The sequence below is a fragment of the Scyliorhinus torazame genome, chromosome 14 (genome assembly GCF_047496885.1).
Source record: "Scyliorhinus torazame isolate Kashiwa2021f chromosome 14, sScyTor2.1, whole genome shotgun sequence".
In the NCBI taxonomy this organism is placed as follows: domain Eukaryota; kingdom Metazoa; phylum Chordata; class Chondrichthyes; order Carcharhiniformes; family Scyliorhinidae; genus Scyliorhinus; species Scyliorhinus torazame.
In genome coordinates this window covers 126,368,221-126,389,331 of record NC_092720.1, presented here as the reverse complement: position 1 = coordinate 126,389,331, position 21,111 = coordinate 126,368,221, and the positions used below count along the sequence as shown (strand labels likewise).

Here is a 21,111-nt window from a genome sequence, read left to right as displayed (position 1 = left end):
GTTTTTGTAAGGGCCCCGAAGAATCCAGCACGAGTTTTAGGGATACAAAATAATAACGTTTATTTACTATAACAATATATACATAGCAGTAGCAGTAACTTCCCTTGCTACCTTCTCCTTCCTCCTGGTTCCTGGACTGGCCAGTTTATTTATAGTAGGAGTTTATCCGCCCCCCTAATTGGGGAAGTTCATACTCCCATAGGATTGTGGGATAGTCATTAGTCCCCAGCCAATCGTCAGTAGGCAGGTTATAACATCCCTCCCCCCCAAAGTCCAAGGAATCCACCGTAGGCCCCGGCGAAGGAAGGCGTCGAACTCGTTTGGCCGCAGGCCGGACGCCATTTGCACGCGGCGTTGGATCAGGGGAGGATTCCCCCTCTGATTCATCCTGTGTCTCCATCTCGGAGTCAGAGTCTGCTGCCTCCGTCATGTCAGCGTCTCTGTCCCCATTCGGTCCCGTCATGACCTGCGCAGGCTTCGAGTGAGGCACCAGTGGAAGATTTGGAGGACTACCTTCCCTTGTTTCTGGTCTTTGCCACTGTTGAACTGAGCTCCGGGGGCGGGGAATCTTTTGCGGAGATGATCTTCTGGACCGGACGTGGTCTACATGTTTTCGCTGGAGACGACCCTGAGCTTGCACTTGGTACGATATAGGGCCCGTTTGGCAAAAGATTACACCAGGAACCCATTGGGCACCACCTAAAAAATTCCGCACGAATACTGGGTCACCGGGCGCAAACTGCCGAATCGGATGATGCCGAGACAATCCCGGTCCCTGCCGTTCTTGTGTGCGGCGTACTTTTGCGCCAATGTCCGGGAAGACCATACTAAGGCGGGTGCGAAGTCTCCGGCCCATTAGGAGTTCTGCGGGAGCTACCCCAGTCACTGTATGGGGGGTGGTCCTGTACGTAAACAAAAACCGAGCCAGTCTCGTGTCCATTGATCCGGAAGACTGCTTCTTTAGGCCTCTTTTGAATGTTTGCACTGCACGCTCTGCCAACCCATTTGAAGCCGGGTGGTAAGGGGCAGTGCGGATATGGCGGATGCCGTTCATCTTTGTAAACCTAGCAAACTCCTCACTCGTGAATGGAGTGCCATTATCCGTGACCAGCACCTCGGGGAGGCCATGCGTGCTAAATGATAAACGCATTTTTTCAATTGTTGCGCAGGACGTTGTCCCCTGCATCTTATGCACCTCCAGCCATTTGGACTGGGCGTCAATTAGTAGAAGGAACATGGATCCCTGAAAAGGGCCTGCGAAATCTGCATGTAAGCGTGCCCAAGGCCGCCCTGGCCCTTCCCAGTGATGTAGGGGCGCGGCCGGCGGAAGCTTCTGATGCTCCTGGCAAATGGAGCAGTTTTGGGCCACCTTCTCAATGTCGGTGTCGAGGCCTGGCCACCAGACATAACTCCGGGCCAACATTTTCATCTTGGCCACGCCCGGATGCCCATTGTGCAAGTCTGATAATATCAGCTCCTGGCCTTTTTCCGGGACAATCACACGCGTCCCCCACAAGAGGATGCCGTCTTCCACGCTGAACTCTGACAGCTTGGAGGAAAATGCCCGCAACTCGCCTGGGAGCTGTCTATGCTGCCCACCATACAGGACTATGTGCCGAACCTTTGACAGGACTGGCTCCGTCTGGGTCCACTCACGGATCTGTGATGCCGTGACAGGCAAGGTGTCCATAAAATTTAGGGTTGCGACCACCTCACCGGTCGTGGGGATCGACATGGGGCCGGTCGATAAAGGCAATCGGCTCAGTGCGTCGACATTTGCTATCTGCGCACCTGGTTTGTGCTCCAGAGAATACTCATATGCAGCAAGCAACAAAGCCCAGCGCTGGATCCGTGCAGAAGCAATGGGCGGTATTGGCTTATCCTCTCTGAAGAGTCCCAGCAGGGGCTTATGATCAGTCACGATAGTGAAATGGCGGTCGTACACATACTGGTGGAAGCGTTTCACCGCGAAAACCACTGCCAGGCCCTCCTTCTCGATCTGCGCGTACTTCTCCGCTACAATCAATGTGCGGGAGGCGAAAGCTATCGGTCGCTCGGCCCCGTTCTCCATCTTGTGGGACAGGACAGCCCCAATACCATACGGGGATGCATCACATGTGACGAGCAAAGGCTTTCCCGGATCATAGTGGGTTAGTAACCCAGACGACGACAATTGTTGCTTTACCCGCCGGAAAGCGGTTTCTTGCGGCTGACCCCAAACCCAGGCGTGATTTTTCTTTAGCAGCAGGTGTAAGGGGGCCAGCGTAGTTGCCAGATTGGGGAGGAACTTCCCGTAATAGTTTACGAGACCGAGAAAAGAACGAAGATGCGAAGTGTCAGTCGGGGTGGGGGCATGTTGAATTGCACGCACCTTCTCTGCAATGGGGTGCAGACCCTCGCGGTCCACCCGATAACCTAGGTAGACTACTTCTTTTGCCTGAAATACGCACTTTGTGTGACGTAAACGGACTCCAGCCTCCGAAAGGCGTTTAAGGACAGCCTCCAGATTTTCCAAATGCTCTTGCTCCGACGTCCCTGTAATCAACACGTCATCTAGGTAGACAGCCACACGTGGTAAACCTCTCAAAATGCCCTCCATAACACGTTGAAAAATTGCACAGAGGATACTCCAAAGGGCAACCGTGTATATTCATACAGGCCCCGGTGTGTGTTAATTGTTACATATGGTCGGGAGGCAGGGTCCAGCTCCAACTGCAGGTAGGCGTGACTCATATCTAATTTTGTGAATGAGAGTCCGCCTGCAAGTTTCGCGTAGAGATCCTCTATGCGAGGCATTGGGTATCGGTCGAGTCGGGAAACTGTATTCACTGTAAGTTTATAGTTGCCACACAAGCGAACTGTGGCATCTGGCTTCATTACTGGTACAATTGGTGCTGCCCAGTCAGCAAAACGGACGGGCCTGATAATACCCAAATTCTCCAAACGAGTGAGCTCCCCTTCTACCTTCTCGAGCAAAGCGTAAGGCACTGGGCGCGCCCGGAAATAGCGCGGTGTGTCTCCTGGTTCAACTTGGATACGGGCTACGGCCCCTTTTATTTTCCCCAGACCAGGCTGGAATACCTCTGGGTATCGTCCTAGCACCTCAGTCAATCCTCCAGGAACTGTTTGGAGGATGTGCTGCCATTGCAACCGCAAATGGCGCAACCAGTCCCGACCCAACAGGCTGGGCCCATGGCCACGCACTACGATAAGTGGGAAACGCCCCTCCTGGCGTCCATAGACAACAGGGGTCATTGTAGTTCCTGCAATGTCCAGTGGTTCCCCCGTGTAGGTGGCCAACCTGGCCTGTGAGTCAGTTAGTGTAAGGGTCTGTATACCCTGCTTGATGCGGTCGAATGTCCTCTGGGCGATCACGGAGACCGCTGCGCCAGTATCCAACTCCATCTCCAGCGGGTGGCCATTGACCCGTACTGTCACCTTAATGGGGGCCACACGGGGAGCTGCCACACAATGCAGCTACAGGCAGTCGTCCTCCGTCTCCACGTCCTCAGGAGTGGTCGCCGCAGGTTCATCCACATGGAAGGTATAGCCTCTGGGCTGGTCCCAGTTACGGCCCCTGGGCTGGTCCCAGTTTCGGTCGGAACGACGGCCACTCTGGCGTCCCCAGGACCGCCGTCCGCGACGGGGTCGGCGCCTACAAGTCTGACACGGACATGGCTCCTCATCCATTGGCTCTGGAGAAGGCTCCCTTCGGGGAGGAATGTCCGATGGCCACTGGCGTCGTTCTGGTCGTTGCCTCGCCCAAGGTACCGCAGGAGTGCGGGGGGACGTTTTTGGGCGGAAAGGGTTGCGCCCCAAGGCATGCACTTCCATTCCCTGTAGCTCCTGTACTCCTCGCTCTGCGCTCTCTCGGGACAAGACTATTTGTATTGCCTGTTGAAAAGTCAATGTTGGCTCCGCTAACAACTTTCTCTGGGTGGCCGCATTGTTAATACCGCAAACCAAACGGTCGCGTAACATTTCTGACAAGGTCTCACCATAGTCACAGTATTCCGCAATCCCGCGTAGCCTGGATAAAAAAATCGGCAAGGGATTCTCCAGGGGTCCTCTCAGCGGTATTAAACCGGTAACGCTGGACGGGGTTGGGTTAAAGTGTTGCCCCACTATATTCACAAGTTCGTCAAACATTTTGGTGTCCGGCGCAGCTGGGTACGTAAGGCTCCTAATCACCCCAAACGTATGCGGGCCGCAGGCGGTGAGCAATATGACCGCCTGCCACTCGTTTTCAGTGATATTGTTTGCCCGGAAATAGTAACGCATCCGTTGCGTGTACTGGTTCCAGCTTTCCAGCGCAGCATCAAAAACATCCAAACGTCCGTACAGAGGCATGGTATAATAGAAAACAACTTCCAACCTGTATCCAACAAAAATCCAGGGAGGTGGCTTCAGCAGTGTAGACAGCTATTCACTTTTACCTTCGTCGCCAGTTTTGTAAGGGCCCCGAAGAATCCAGCACGTGTTTTAAGGATACAAAATAATAACGTTTATTTATTATAACAATATATACATAGCAGTAACTTCCCTTGCTACCTTCTCCTTCCTCCTGGTTCCTGGACTGGCCAGCTTATTTATAGTAGGAGTTTCTCCGCCCCCCTCATTGGGGAAGTTCATACTCCCATAGGATTGTGGGATAGTCATTAGTCCCCAGCCAATCGTCAGTAGGCAGGTTATAACAGGTGTCTTGTCGTAATATTGCCAATTTGAATGGGTACATGGGCTGTGATGTGTCCCTGCAGTGAGTGGCCTGTGAAGCCGCTGATGGTGATTGCGGCTGTAGTGAGCCACTTGTCTTTTTGGAACATGGTGGAGGAATTATTTGTGGTGCGGGACCCTCCTGTGTCCCAGAGAAACCCGATGGGCTGTCCCCGTACTTTTGCTGCAACTGCTGGTCGGCCGGACCTATCCCAAAGGGTGTCGCAGACCCAACTGGGGAAGCCCGAACACCGTCAGTCAGTTCCGTTCATGTCTGTCTGGTCTGAACGGGTGCTCACACTATGTATGGGCTCTGTCCTATTCTTATTCAGGGTGCCTGCCTGCTGGGCTCTCTGTGGCTTTCGTGGGGCATTGCACTCTTGTGCAAAGTGACCTAATTGTCCACAGTTGTAACACTCCTATGGTTTCTGTGGGGGGCTGTACCTGCCTTCGTTCACCCATGCGGGGTTCTGGTGCGTCTTAACTGCGTGGATATCTGCCTCTGCCTGCTGTTCTTCGGGTTTCTTAATTACGGGTTTGTTTTGGACAGATTGCTCCCAGGAGTGGGACAGTCTTTTTAAAACCCATTTTTCATTGTGCGCTTCTTCTGAGGGGTCATAATTGATACAGGCCTTTTGTCCTGCCTCTGTCGCATGGGAGATAAGGGTGTGGGTCCATTTGGCCATACCGTCTTGGGACAAATGGGCGCGGTCTAAGATTCCAAAAACGGCTGTAAAATGGATCCACAGGCGTCCAGCAAACGCTGTGGGCTGTTCTGTCTTTTTCTGCCTGCACTTATTCAGGCCTTCTACTGGGTCACCTCTGCTGTAACCGATCGCGTCTAGGATCGCTGTGTGCATCTCTGCAAGGGTGCCTCCTCCTACATTCTGTGGGTCGGGAAGGGCTGCTACGACCGAAGGGTCTAAGCTCAAAACTGTGAGCTTCACTTGCTCACGCTCATCCAGGACGTACATGGTCGCCTGCTGCTTCACTCTAGCAAAGAAGTGGTGGGGGTCTGAGGTGGGGAGGAACGGTGTGATCTTTTCGCACGCGTCCTGTAATTGGGTCACGGTTAAGGGGGTGGTGTAAAGGAATTCCGCGTCTCCGTCCGATGTGACTGTGAGGTGGGTGGTTACTGGATTCATGGGTGCCTGACCTATCTGCTCTGTGGGGGGTAGAGGTGCTTTTCTCTTTTGGGGCTTTCCTTGCGCACATGTTCCCTATGCGCGGTCTCATTTAATTCTTGCCAATCAGGGGCGTCTTCCTCATCTAATTGGGATCCAAAGGTGCTCTGAAAGCCATTTTGCACTGAAAGCAAAGACTGCAGTTCTGCAATCTGCTTCCAGCACTTTGCGTGATCTAATGAGCTTTGTCTGTGCTCCGTGGTGGCAGCATGGAATGCTCTTAACGCTGCCTTTAAATCGCTGCACTGCCTTTGCAATGCCTCTACCTGTTTCTCTGTCTCTTCTCTTACCAGGACTGTACGTTGCATGTCCTGATAGGCCTTTTCGTATTGGGTTTGGAAGCTGCTCAGATGCGCTAGACAAGACTGGTGTGCCCACTTGGCATCATCCACCTCTCCGTCCTTTGCTGCCAACTTCCTTCTTAATTCTATATTCTCTCTCTCAATCTCGCTAACATCGACCTTGCTCATTCGATGTGTCTCCTCTATCTCTTTGCGGAGCGTCCAAACGACCTCCTCTGTGCCTTGCAATTGTGCCAAACAGGACACGATTGCCATCAGCTTGTGAGCTTTTCCCAAGCTCTTCTTGTGGATCTCTGACAGGTTATCCCACCATGTATGTCCTATACTCCCGGGTCCTGTTTCCTCATTATCACAGAATTCACTCCAAAGGGGCCATCCTTTCCCTTTGAGATATTTCCTGATCTCTTCTTCCCGAACGGGACACTGTCCTACTCTACTGCTGGTCGCTGCGACCACAAATTCTTCAGGGTTCATGAGGCGTTGCATTGCCTGCATTGCCATCTTTCCTCTCTAAATATTCTCTTAAAATTTGGAACGAGGGGTACTAAGGCGGTGCTGTAATTACGGGCACGGCTTTCGCTATTTTCCGGAATACAAACTCCCAACAGTTTTTTTTTCGCAACAAAAATCTATCAGTTTTACTTTATAACCCTGTTAGTTACGCATGCATTAACACGCTTCCGAATTAACGAGGATTGATCAGAACTGCTTGAACACTTGTGGTTTTTCTGTTCCCAATTAGATTTTAATTCAAATTTTGGGTTCCCCCGGAGTGGTTAGGCCACTTCTAAGTCGGGTCCTGTCAGGATGTCGCCAGTAAAAGTACTGATCAATAACCCAACACACCAATTAGTAAGATTCAAATCAAAACACATTTATTATACATAGTAAATCACTACTCATGCATAAACTCTACTTTCTAGACTATTCTCTATCACTATAAGGCCTACACTTAGCTTCGGAATTGGCCCACTAGGTCAGGGGAACAAATGGCCTTTCGTTCGACCTGAGTCTGCAGGATTCAAAAGCTGGTATGGACTGATAGCTAGGAGCGCCTATCTCGTAGCGTGCATTGACTGGAGACTTACTTGGTTGATGCGGCAGCTTAGGCAGTTCACTCTCAAGGGTTGATACAAGTTGCTGAGTGACCCTGCCAAGAAGACCGATTTGAACTTGGGAGCTCTACTTTATAGTCCCCAGGGGCTTTGCGCCGTTTGGGGCGGACCCCCTATCTGGTTCCAAGTGATTGGACTACGTTCCGATCACTTGGATCGATTTCTCCAATACTGGAGCCGTTCCCTGATCGCTGGGCGGTCCCTGAGTGTCCGTTGGCCTTCCTTTGTCTTGGATCCTGCTGGCGCCGAGGAGTCTGGCTTGGCTTTATTCACCTTACGTGTTTCAATTGTTCCCGGGGATCGCTCATTGGTATGCAGATCGCTGTGAGTTTCAGTGCTGTCTGGGCTTTTGCAAGTTCTAATACACAGGATTTCTGCACTTGCTAGTTTTTGCCTGTATTAGCTGAATTTCCCTGTAGTCTTTGCGGACCTCCATTTTAAGTCGGGAAGTGGCCAGCCCAGGTGGGCTGTGGCTGCTCCTTTAGCCACGCCCCGAGAGGGCTGTGGCTGCCCCTTTAACAACGCCCGGGGAGGGATGTGGCTGCCCCTATAACCAAGCCCCGAGACGGATGAGTCTGTCCTTTTAGCCATGCCCGGAGAGGGATGTGGCTGCCCCTTTAACCAAGCCCGGGGAGGGATGTGGCTGCCCCTTTAACCAGGCCCAGAGAGGACAGTGGCTGCCCCTTTAACCACGCCCGGGGAGGGCTGTGGTTGCCCCTTTAAACACACCATGAGAGTTGAGGCTGCCCTTTTCACCACGCCCGGAGAGGGCTGTGCCTGCCCCTTTAACCACTCCCCGAGATGGATTTGCCTGCCTCCTTAACCACGCCCCGAGAGGGCTGTGGCTGCCCCTTTAATTACACCTCAAGAGTCGTGGCTGCCCCTTTAACCTCGCCCTGAGTGGGCTGTGACTGCCCGTTTAGCCACGCCCCAAAAGGGCAGTGCCTGCCCCTTTAACCACACACGAAGAGAGCAGTGCCTTCCCCTTTAACCACGCCCGGAGAGTCTGTGCCTGCCCCTTTAACCACGCCCCAAGAGAGATGTGGCTGCCCCTTTAACCACGCCCCGAGAGGTCATTGGCTGCCCCTTTAACCATGCCCAGGGAGGGCTGTGGCTGCCCCTTTAACCATGCCCCTTGAGGGATGTGCCTGCTCCTTTAACAACACCCCGAGTTGGCTGTGCCTGCCCTTTTAACCACGCCCCTAGAGGGCCATGCCTACCCTTTTAACCACACCCCGAGACGTCTGTGCCTGCTACTTTAACCACGCCCCTAGAGGGCTGTGGATGCCCCTTTAACCATGCCCGTGGAGGGCACTGTCTGCCCGTTTGACCACGGGATGTGGCTGCCCTTGAACCACACCTCGAGAGGGCTATGGCTGGCCCTTTAACCACGGTCGGGGAAGGATGTGGCTGCCCCTTTAACCACGCCCCGAGAGGGCTGTGGCTGCCACTTTAACCATGCCCCGAGAGGGCTGTGACTGCCCCTTTAACCACGCCCCGAGAGGGCTGTGGCTGCCCCTTTAACCACACCCCGAGTGGGCTTTGGCTGCCCCTTTAACCACACCCTGGGAGGGTTGTGGCTGCCCCTTAACCACGCCCGGGGAGGATGTGGCTGCCCCTTTGACAGCGCCCCGAGACAGTTGTGGCTTCCCCATTAACCACGCCCGGGTACGGGTGCAGCTGCCCTTTTAACCATGCCCCGAGGGATGCGGCTGCCCCTTTTACTGCGCCCGGGACGCCTGTGGATGCCCTTTTAACCACACTGCGAGAGTTCTGTGGCTGCCCCTTTAACCACACCTCGAGAGGGCTGTGGCAGCCCCTTTAACAACACCCTGAGAGGGCTGTGATTACCCCTTTAACAATGCCCTGAGAGGGCTGTGGCAGCCCCTTTAACAACGCCCCGAGAGGACTGTGGCAGCAGCTTTAACCACACCCCGGGAGGGATGTGGCTGCCCCTTTAACCATGCCCCGAGAGGGATGCTTCTACCCCTTACACGCTCGGGAGGGTTATGCCTGCCCCTTTAACCACGCCCTGGGAGGGATGTGGCTGCCCCTTCAACCACACCTCGAGAGGGCGGTGGCTGCCCCTTTAACCATACCTCGATAGGGCTGTGGCTGCCCCTTTAACAATGACCCGAGAAGGCTGTGACAGCTCCTTTAACGACGCCCCGAGAGGACTGTGGCTGCCTCTTTAACCATGACCAAGGAGGGCTGTGGCTGCCCCTTTAACCACGCCTGGGGAGCGATGTGGCTGCCCCTTTAACTGCGCCCCGAGAGGGCTGTGGCTGCCCCTTTAACAACGCCCTGATAGGGCTGTCGCTGCCCCTTTAACCACGCCCCGAGAGGGCTGTGGCTGCCACTTTAACCATGCCCCGAGAGGACTGTGGCTGTCCCTTTAACCAAGCCCCGAGAGGACTGTGTCTGTCCCTTTAACCACGCCCCGAGAGGGCTGTGGCTGCCCCTTTAACCATGCCCTGAAAGGGCTGTGACTGCCCCTTTAACCATGCCCCGAGAGGGCTGTGGCTGCCCCTTTAACCACACCCCGAGTGGGCTTTGGCTGCCCCTTTAACCACTCCCTGGGAGGGTTGTGGCTGCCCCTTAACCACGCCCGGGGAGGATGTGGCTGCCCCTTTGACAGCGCCCCGAGACAGCTGTGGCTTCCCCATTAACCACTCCCGGGTAGGGGTGCAGCTGCCCCTTTAACCATGCCCCGAGGGATGCCCCTTTTACTGCGCCCGGGACGCCTGTGGATGCCCTTTTAACCACACTGCGCGAGTTCTGTGGCTGCCCCTTTAACCACACCTCGAGAGGGCTGTGGCAGCCCCTTTAACAACGCCCTGAGAGTACTGTGACTACCCCTTTAATGAAGCCCCAAGAGGACTGTGCAGCAGCTTTAACCACACCCCGGGAGAGATGTGGCTGCCCCTATAACCATGCCCCGAGAGGGATGCTTCTACCCCTTTAAACACGCTCGGGAGGGTTATGCCTGCCCCTTTAACCACGCCCTGGGAGGGATGTGGCTGCCCCTTCAACCACACCTCGAGAGGGCGGTGGCTGCCCCTTTAACCATACCTCGATAGGGCTGTGGCTGACCCTTTAACAATGACCCGAGAAGGCTGTGACAGCTCCTTTAACGACGCCCCGAGAGGACTGTGGCTGCCTCTTTAACCATGACTAAGGAGGGCTGTGGCTGCCCCTTTAACCACGCCTGGGGAGCGATGTGGCTGCCCCTTTAACTGCGCCCCGAGAGGGCTGTGGCTGCCCCTTTAACCATGCTCCGAGAGGGATGTGCCTGCCCCTTTAACCATGCCCTGAGTGGGCAGTGGCTTCCCGTTTAACCATGCCCGTAGAGGGATGTGGCTGCCCATTTAAACATGTCCCAAGAGGGCTGTGGCTGCACCGTTAACCACGCCCCGAGAGGGCTGTGGCTGCTCCTTTAACCACCCGTGAGAGGACTGTGGCTACTCCTTTAAACACGTCGCAAAAGGTCTGTGGCTGCCCCTTTAACCACGCCCCGAGAAGACTGTGGCTGCCCCTTTAAACATGCCCCAGGAGGGCTGTGGCTGCCCCTTTAACCAAACCCCGGGAGGGCTGTGGCTGCTCTTTTAACCACGCCCGGAGGTGGATGTGGCTGCCCCTTTAACCACGCCTCGAGAGGGCTGTGGCTGCCCTGTTAACCACGCCCGTGGAGGGAATTGGCTGCCCGTTTAACCACGCCCCAAGAGGGCTGAGGCTGCCCCTTTAACCATCCCCGAGAGGGCTGTGGCTCCCCCTTTAACCACGCCCCGAGAGGGCTGTGGCTGCCCCTTTAACCAGGCCCCAAGAGGGCTGTGGCTGCCCCTTTAACCACGCTCCGAGAGGGTTGTTGCTCCCCCTTTAACCACGCCCCGAGAGGGCTGTGGCTGCCCCTTTAACCAGGCCCCGAGAGGGTCGTGGCTGCCCGTTTAACCATGCCCCGAGAGGGTCGTGGCTGCCCGTTTAACCACGCCCCGAGAGGGCTGTGGCTGCCCCTTTTAAAAAAATATATATATTATTAAAGTTTTCAAACAGAATTTTTCCAATTTACAAATCAACATAAAAATAGTACAGTAACTGATAAATAACATTATTTAAATAATATAATGAACTAACAAAGGAACAAAAAATAGTGCTCACCTATTTCCCCCTTTTCCCCCTTTCCCTCCCCCCCACCCCCCACCCCCCTGGGCTGCTGCTGCTGACGATCTATTTTCCCTTAACGTTCTGCGAGATAGTCAAGGAACGGTTGCCACCGCCTGGTGAACCCCTGAGCCGATCATCTCAGCGCAAATTTTATTCGTTCCAGTTTTATGAACCCTGCCATATCGTTTATCCAGGCCTCCACGCCCGGGGTCTTCGCTTCCTTCCACATGAGTAAGATCTTTGCCGGGCTATCAGGGATGCAAAGGCCAAAATATCGGCCTCTTTCGCCTCCTGCACTCCCGGCTCTTCCGCTACCCCAAATATCGCTAACCCCGAGCCTGGCTTGACCCGGACCTTCACCACCTTTGAGATCACCTTTGCCACTCCCCTCCAGTATTCATCCAATGCCGGACACGACCAGAACATGTGTGTGTGGTTCGCCGGGCTTCCTGTTTCCGAGTGGGCTGGGCTGCTCCTTTAACCACACCCGGGGATATATGTGACTGCCCCTTTAACCATACCTCTAGAGGGCTGTGGCTGCCCCTTTAACCACTGCCCGAGAGGGCTGTGGCTGCTCCTTTAGGCACGCCCCGAGAGGGCTGTGGCTGTCCCTTTAACAACGCCGGGGGAGGGATGTGGCTGCCCCTATAACCAAGCCCCTAGACGGATGAGTCTGTCCTTTTATCCACGCCCGGAGAGGGATGTGGCTGCCGCTTTAACCAAGCCCGGGGAGGGGTGTGGCTGCCCCTTTAATCAATTTATTACAGTCAGATTTTCAACAGAATGGATATCAGAATTAAACCCGATCGCCTGCAGCTGGATCCGCACTCGCCCGACACCAGAAAAGACTTTACTCACTGGCTAGCATGTTTTGAGGCCTACATCAAGGTTGTGGACCCCGAGCCAACGGAGGCTCAGAAGAAAAACGTCCTGTACTCCAGACTGAGCTCCAGTGTGTTCCCGTTGATCCAAGACGCCACGAATTACACAAAAGCAATGGAACTCCTTCAGGAACACTACGTGCAGAAGACGAACACGCTCTTCGCCAGGCGTGTACTCGCCACCCGCTCGCAACTACCTGGTGAGTCCATTAAAGACTTCTGGCGGGCCCTAATTCCACTCGTCCGGGACTGTGACTGTCAGGCCGTTACGGCCGCCGAACACGCAAATCTCCTCATGCGCGATCCCTTCGTGACGGGGATTGCGTCGGACCGCATCCGAGAAGGATTACTGGAAGGGGCCATGCTCGAACTGGCGGAGACGAAAATCTTGGAGCTCTCCATGACGGTTGCATCCCGTAACGTACAATCGTACCCTTCCCGCCGCGCTGCCCACCCTTCTACTCCTTCCTACCCCTCCTGGACCCCCGCCGCACGCCGATCTGCGCACCCCGGGGGTCCCCGCTGCTACTTCTGCGGTCAGCAGAAGCGCCCCCGCCAAGACTGCCCGGCCCGCACTGCAGTTTGTAAAGCCTGCAGTAAAAAGGGCCACTTTGCGGCGGTGTGCCAGGCCCGCACAGTCGCTGCGATCGTGCCCGCTATCGCCCCCTCCCCCACTCCAGATGCACAATGGGAACCGCCACCTTCTCCTCCCGGGTCCATGTGCGACCAATGGACGCTGCCATCTTGTCCCCCTTCGACCACGTGCGCCCCATGGGCACCGCCATCTTGTCCCCCACAGGGTCTCCGGACATGGGGCAGCACGGTAGCCTTGTGGATAGCACAATTGCTTCACAGCTCCAGGGTCCCAGGTTCGATTCTGGCTTGGGTCACTGTCTGTGCGGAGTCTGCACATCCTCCCTGTGTGTGCGTGGGTTTCCTCCGGGTGCTCCGGTTTCCTCCCACAGTCCAAAGATGTGCGGGTTAGGTGGATTGGCCATGACAAATTGCCCTTAGTGTCCAAAATTGCCCTTAGTGTTGGGTGGGGTTACTGGGTTATGGGGATAGGGTGGCGGTGTTGACCTTGGGTAGGGTGCTCTTTCCAAGAGCCGGTGCAGACTCGATGGACTGAATGGCCTCCTTCTGCACTGTAAATTCTATGATAATTCTATGATAATCCCGACATCGGAACCGCACATGCTCGCCACCCGAAGCATCCGATGGCTACCCGCAGCTCGCTTCGATGACGCTGGACCAATCTCGCCCGCATAACCTGGCCACCGCGTCGACGACGGTTAAAATCAACGGCCACGCGACCTCGTGCCTGCTGGACTCCGGGGGCACCGAAAGCTTCGTTCACCCAGATATGGTAAGGCGCTGTTCCCTCACGGTCCACCTTGCCAATCAAAGGATCTCCCTAGCCTCCGGATCCCACTCCGTCCCGATCCGAGGCTTTTGTACAGTCACCCTCACGGTCCAGGGCGTAGAATTTAGTAACTTCCGCCTCTATGTCCTTCCTAATCTCTGCGCTGCACTCCTGTTGGGCCTGGAATTCCAGTGCAACCTCCAGAGCCTCACCCTCAAATTCGGCGGGCCCTTACCCCCCCTTACCGTTTGCGGCCTCACGACCCTCAAGGTCGATCCCCCCTCCCTTTTTGCCAATCTAACTGCGGATTGTAAGCCCGTTGCCACTAGGAGCAGACGGAACAGCACCCAGGACAAGACCTTCATCAGGTCCGAAGTCCAGCGGCTGCTTAAGGAGGGTATTATCGAGGCCAGCAACAGCCCCTGGAGAGCCCAAGTGGTAGTGGTTAAAACTGGGGAAAAACACAGGATGGTCGTGGACTACAGCCAGACCATCAATCGGTCGCGTACCCCCTCCCACGCATATCTGATATGGTCAATCAGATTGCGCAGTACCGGGTCTTCTCAACAATTGACCTGAAATCCGCCTACCACCAGCTCCCCATCCGGAAGTCGGACTGGCCATACGCGGCCTTCGAGGCGGACGGTCGCTTCTACCACTTCCTTAGGGGCCCTTTCGGTGTCACAAATGGGGTCTTGGTCTTCCAAAGAGAGATGGACCGAATGGTCGACCAGTACGGTTTGCGGGCTACCTTTCCATACTTAGATAATGTCACCATCTGCGGCCATGACCAACAGGACCACGATGCCAACCTCGATAAATTCCTCCGTACTGCCACTCTTCTCAACCTGACCTACAACAAAGAGAAGTGTGTGTTCAGCACGACCCGGTTAGCCATTCTCGGCTATCTAGTCCAAAACGGACTTCTCGGGCCCGACCCCATGCTCCCCCTCATGGAACTTCCACTCCCCCACTGCCCCAGGGCCCTCAAACGCTGCCTGGGGTTCTTTTCCTACTACACTCAGTGGGTCCCAAACTATGCGGACAAGGCCCGCCCACTCATTCAGTCCACCCAATTCCCCCTTGCGGCCGAGGCACAACTCGCTTTCGCCCGCATCAGAGCAGACATCGCCAAGGCCGGGATGCGCGCAGTGGACGAGTCACTGCCTTTCCAAGTAGAAAGCGACGCTTCAGACGTCGCCCTTGCCGCCACTCTAAACCAGGCAGGCAGACCCATGGCATTCTTTTCCCGCACCCTTCATGCCTCGGAAATTCGACATTTATCCGTCAAAAAAGAGGCCCAAGCTATCGTTGAAGCTGTGCGGCATTGGAGGCATTACCTGGCCGGTAAGAGATTCACTCTCCTTACGGACCAACGGTCGGTAGCCTTCATGTTCGATAACACACAGCGGGGTAAGATCAAAAATGATAAAATCTTGCGGTGGAGAATCGAGCTCTCCACCTATAATTACCTATAAATACAACTCCGGGCCCTACATGACAGCCTTTGTCACCCGGGGGTCCCTCGATTGTACCATCTGGTCAAAGCTCGCAATCTGCCCTACTCCGTCGAGGAAGTAAGAGCAGTCACCAGGGACTGCCAGGTATGTGCGGAGTGCAAGCCGCACTTCTACCGGCCGGACCGTGCGCGCCTGGTGAAGGCTTCCCACCCCTTTGAACGCCTCAGCGTGGATTTCAAAAGGCCCCTCCCCTCCACCGACCGTAACATGTACATTCTCAGTGTGGTCGATGAGTACTCCAGATACCCCTTCGCCATCCCATGCCCCGATATAACGTCTGCCACCGTCATCAAGGCCCTCAGCATCATCTTCGCTCTGTTCGGTTTCCCCGCCTACATCCACAGTGACAGGGGTTCCTCATTCATGAGCGATAAGCTGCGTCAGTTCCTGCTCAGCAGGGTTATAGCCTCCAGCAGGACGACCAGCTACAACCCCCGGAGAAACGGGCAAGTAGAACGGGACAATGGGACGGTTTGGAGGGCCGTCCAGCTGGCCCTGCGGTCCAGGAACCTCCCAGCCTCTCGCTGGAAGGAGATCCTCCTTGACGCTCTGCACTCCATCCGGTCACTATTGTGCACCGCCACGAATAACACACCCCATGAACGTGATTTTACCTTCCCCAGGAAGTCCACATCCGGGGTGTCGCTCCCGACTTGGCTCGCTGCTCCAGGACCGGTCCTTCTCCGTAGGCACGTCCGACTCCACAAGGCGGACCCCTTGGTGGACAGGGTTCACCTGCTCCACGCCAACCCTCAATATGCCTACGTTGAGTTCCCCGACGGCCGCCAAGATACTGTCTCACTAAGGGACCTGGCACCGTCAGGTTCCACCCCAACACCCCCCCCCCCACCAATGCGCTCCCCCTCACCTCCCACCTCCCACCGCGCCGCCACTATTGACCCCACCAGACCACCACCCCCTCCCCTTTTCCGCACAAGAGGACGAAGAGGACTTTGGCACGCTCCTGGAGTTCCCCGATGACTGGCCAGCATCAGCACCGCCACCACCGCCATCGGTGCCACCTCCACCACCGCCAGCACCGACTTCACCGCCACCGTCACGCCTCTCCCAACTAAGCACCGGACCGGCTGAAGCTTTGACGGACTCCGGACCGTCAACATGGACTTTTCTTTCCCTACCACTGTACATAATTGCACTAATTGTATATAGATTCACGTCACCCCCGCCGGACTGAATGGGGGTGAATGTGGTGAACCACCATAATAGGAGATGTAAGGTAGGACCTGCACTACAGGTTCGCCGGTAGCTCCTGCCGGCTGGCTCCGCCCATGGAGAACTGTATAAATATGCATGACCTCCAGTGCCCTGTCATTTCGCCAGCTGCAGCAGGAGGCCACGCATCTGACTGTAATAAAGCCACGGTTGTACCCAACTTTAGTCTTTGTGCAATTGATCGTGCATCACCCCTTTAACCACGCCCCGAGTGGACTGTGGCTGCCCCTTTCATCATGCCCCAAGAGGGCTGTGGCTGCCCCTTTAACCAGGCACAGGGAGGGGTATGGCGGCCCCTTTAACCCCGCCCGGGGCGGGATGTGGCTGCCCCTTTAACCATGCCTGGGAAGTGAAATGGCTGCCCTTTTAACCACGCCCCGAGGGGGCTGTGGCTGCCCCTTTAACCACGCCCCAAGAGGGCTGTGGCTGCCCCTTTAACCCCGCCCGGGGAGGGATGTGGCTACCCTTTTAACCATGTCCCAAGAGGGCTGTGGCTGCACCTTTAACCACGCCCCGAGAGGGCTGTGGCTGCCACTTTAACCACACCTCGAGAGGGCTGTGGCTTACACTTTAACGACGCCTCGAGAGGGCTGTGCCTGCCCCTTTAACCACGTTCTTGGCGGGCTGTGGCTGCCCTTTTCACCATGCCTGGGGAGCGATGTGGCTGCCCCTTTAAACGTGCCCCAAAAGCGTTGTGGCTGCCCATTTAACCATTCCCCGAGAGAGATGTGCCTGCCCCTTTAACCAGGCCCTGAGTGGGCTGTGGCTGCCCGTTTAACCACACCTCGAGAGGGCTGTGGCTGCCCCATTAACCACGCCCCGAGAGGGTTGTGGCTGCCCCTTTAACCATGCCCGAGAGAGTTGTGGCTGCCCCTTTAACCATGTCCCGAGAGGGCGGTAGCTGCCCGTTTAACCACGCCCTGAGAGGGTTGTGGCTGCCCCTTTAACCACGCCCCAAGAGGGCTGTGGCTGCCCCTTTAACCACGGCCCAAGAGGGCTGTGGCTGCCCCTTTAACCACGCCCCGAGAGGGCTGTGTTTGCCCCTTTAACCATGCCCCGAGAGGTCTGTGGCTGCCCCGGCAACCACGCCCTGACAGGGCTGTGGCAGCCCGTTTAACCACGAACCAAGAAGACTGTGGCTGCCCCTTTAACCACGCCCCAAGTGGACTGTGGCTGCCCCTTTAACCACGCCTCGAGAGGGCTGTGGCTGCCCCTTTAACCAGGCACAGGGAGGGGTGTGGCTGCCCCTTTAACCACGCCCGGGGCGGGATGTGGCTGCACCTTTAACCATGCCCCGAGAGGGCTGTGGCTGCCCCTTTAACCACACCCCGGGAGGGCTGTGGCTGCCCCTTTAACCACGCCCGGGGAGGGATGTGGCTGCCCTTTTAACCATGTCCCAAGAGGGCTGTGGCTGCAATTTTAATCACACCCCAAGAGGGATGTGGCTGCCCGTTTAACGACGCCTCGAGAGTGCTGTGGCTGCCCCTTTAACGTCGCCCCAAGAGGGCTGTGACCGCCCCTTTAACGACACCTCGAGGGGGCTGTGGCTGCCACTTTAACCACACCCCGATGGACTGTGGCTGCTCCTTTAACCACGCCCCAATACATCTGTGGCTGCCCCTTTAACCAAGCCCCAAGAGGGCTGTGGCTGCCCCTTTAACCACTCCCGAGAGGACTGTGGCTGCCCCTTTAACAGCACCCTGAGAAGACTGTGGCTGCCTGTTTAACCACGCCCCAGGAGGGCTGTGGCTGCCCCTTTAACCACACCCTGGGAGGTATGTGGCTGCCCTTTTAACCATGCCCGGAACGACCTGGCTGCCCCTTTAACCGTGCCCCGAGAGGGTTGTGGCTGCCCCTTTAACCATGCCCCGAGGGGGCTCTGGCTGCCCCTTTAACCATGCCCCGAGAGGACTGTGGCTGCCCCTTTAACCACGCCCCGAGAGGGTTGTGGCTGCCCCTTTAACCATGCCCCGAGAGGGCTCTGGCTGCCCCTTTAACCATGCCCCGAGATGACTGTGGCTGCCCCTTTAACCACGCCCGAGAGGGCTGTGGCTGCCCCTTTAACCACACCCTGAGAGGTCTGTGGCTGCCCCTTTAACCATGCCCCGTGAGGACTGTGGCTGCCCCTTTAACTATGCCCCAAGAGGGCTGTGGCTGCCCCTTTAACCAGGCCCTGGGAGGGGTGTGGCTGCCCCTTTAACCATGATCGGGGTGGGATGTGGCTGCCCCTTTGACCACGCCCGGGGAGTTATATGGCTGCCCTTTTAACCACGCCTTGAGAGGGCTGTGGCTGCCCCTTTAACCACGCCCAGAGAGGGCTGTGGCTGCGCCTTTAACTTCGCCCCGGGAGGGCTGTCGCTGCCCCTTTAACCACGCCCCGCGAGAGATGTGCCTGCCCCTTTAACCACGCCCCGAGAGGGCTGTGGCTGCCCCTTTAATCCCGCCTCGAGGTGGCTGCAACGCGCGTCCGGATTGATCTCGCGAGACAGTCGGCGCCGGGGCGGGAGCGGTCAGTTTGACGGAGAAAACCCAGAAACGGCGGCGGTGGCTCGGAAGGTGAGTCAATCCCGGGCCCGGGGGGGGTGCGAGCGTCCGGACCTTTTGGGGTGGGGTTCCAGACCCTTGGGAAGGGGGGGGAAGAGCGGATGGGGGTCCGGGCCCCTGGGTAGTGTGGTTGGGGGTTGGGTTTTGGGGGGCGGCGTCCGGACCTTTGCGGGGGGGCTGGGGGGGTGGCGTCCGGACCTTTTGGGTGGGGGGGGTGGCGTCCGGACCTTTTGGGTGGGGGGGGTGGCGTCCGGACCTTTTGGGTGGGGGGGGTGGCGTCCGGACCTTTTGGGTGGGGGGGGGTGGCGTCCGGACCTTTTGGGTGGGGGGGGTGGCGTCCGGACCTTTTGGGTGGGGGGGGTGGCGTCCGGACCTTTTGGGTGGGGGGGGTGGCGTCCGGACCTTTTGGGTGGGGGGGTGGCGTCCGGACCTTTTGGGTGGGGGGGGTGGCGTCCGGACCTTTTGGGTGGGGGGGTGGCGTCCGGACCTTTGCGGGGGGGGGGGTGGCGTCCGGACCTTTTGGGTGGGGGGGGTGGCGTCCGGACCTTTGCGGGGGTGGGGGGTGGCGTCCGGACCTTTGTGGGAGGGGGGGGTGGCGTCCGGACCTTTGTGGGAGGGGGGGGCGTCCGGACCTTTGCGGGGGGGCGGGGGGGGTCCGGGCCCGTGAGGGGGGTGGGAGGGGAGATGGGGGGGGGGCCGGTGGGGGAGTGGGAGTTGGGGGGGGAGGAGGTGAGTGAGTGGGGGGGGGGGAGGTGAGGGAGTGGGGGAGAGGAGTGGGGGGAGGGGGGGTGGGGGGAGAGGTGTGGGGGAGGAGAGGTTGGGAGGTGGGGGGTGGGGGGGGGGTGGGTGGGTGGGGGGAGAGGAGGGGGGGTGGGGTGGGGGGAGGAGGGGGAGGGGGGTTGTGTGTGGTGGTGGAGTGCCCGTTGGGAGTGGGGGGGGGGGTTCTGTCTCCTTGGGAGTGGGGGGGGGGGGGGTTCTGGCTCCTTGGGAGTGGGGGGGGGTTCCTGGCCCCTTGGGAGTGGGGGGGGGAGTCCTGGCCCCTGGGGAGTGGGGGGGGGGGGGGGAGTCCTGGCCCCTGGGGAGTGGGGGGGGGGGTCCTGGCCCCTGGGGAGTGGGGGGGGGGTTCCTGACCCCTGGGGAGTGGGGGGGGGGGGTGTTCCGGGCCCTTGTGTAGTGGGAGGGGGCGTCCGGCCCGCTGGGGAGTGGGGCTGTGTGCCGGGCACCTGGGGACTTGGGGGGGGGGGGGGGGGGGGCTGTTGGGGGTTCCAGGCCCCTGTGTAGTGGGAGGGGGCAGTCCGACCCCCTGGGGAGTGGGGGTTCTGAGCCCTGGGGAGTGTGTGGGGGGGGATTCGGGCCCTTATCGGAGCAGCGGCCGGTGCAGACCCGATGGGCCGAATGGCTTCCTTATGTACTGTAGGGATTCTATGAAGTTTAAAATTTAGCATTTGTTGTGCTTGGTGATTTCTGAGTGTGCTGGGATCTTCACTGATCTGCAATCAAGGGCATTGCCAGTTGTGCAAATCTGTGTCTCCTTGTGATCCTCGCCTTACGATTCATGAAAACTTTCGAAATCCTAAGTAGATTTTCCAAAGAATCTTTTATGGTAATTTTGTGGTCAAACTTGAGGGGTAGGGTATATTGTTGGGAAATGGAACACGTTCCCATTTTTACCAATACGTTGTTCCCAACAAGCTGTCATGTCAGTTTTAGCACAATTGGTAGAGCTTCCTTGTTGAGCTGCCCCAACAATAATCCTAATCTTACAAGAGCAGTCTTTCATTGAAGATACAATTTTAGAGACGGGCAGTTTCCAATGTTTCTCCATTGGTGAAATTCAGCAGGAGTGGGCGGTACGGTGGTGCAGTAGTTAGCACTGCAGCCTCACAGCGCTGAGGTCCCGGGTTCGATCCTGGCTCTGGGTCACTGCCTGTGAGGAGTTTGCATATTCTCCCCGTGTTTGCGTTTCCAAGAATTGTACATTTCCAAGAAGGAATTAGATAGAGCACTTGGGCTTAGTGTGATCAAAGGATATGGGGGAGAAGGCAGGATCAGGCTACAGAGTTGGATGATCAGCCATGATAATGAATGATGGAGC

At 57.0% G+C, this 21,111-nt stretch overlaps 1 protein-coding gene across 3 annotated transcripts in view; it reads left to right on the top strand.

The window, feature by feature from the left end:
* Nucleotides 1–18,871: 18,871 nt before the first annotated feature.
* The window catches only part of LOC140390019 (septin-2), a 138,210-nt gene continuing 135,970 nt past the window's right edge, over nucleotides 18,872–21,111 (top strand). The window contains exon 1 of one of the 3 annotated variants that reach the window (XM_072474845.1): nucleotides 18,872–19,028. The gene's annotated coding sequence lies outside the window, so the exon portion shown is untranslated. The remainder of the gene's footprint in view (nucleotides 19,029–21,111) is intronic. The other 2 variants (XM_072474847.1, XM_072474846.1) reach the window with 2 other exon arrangements.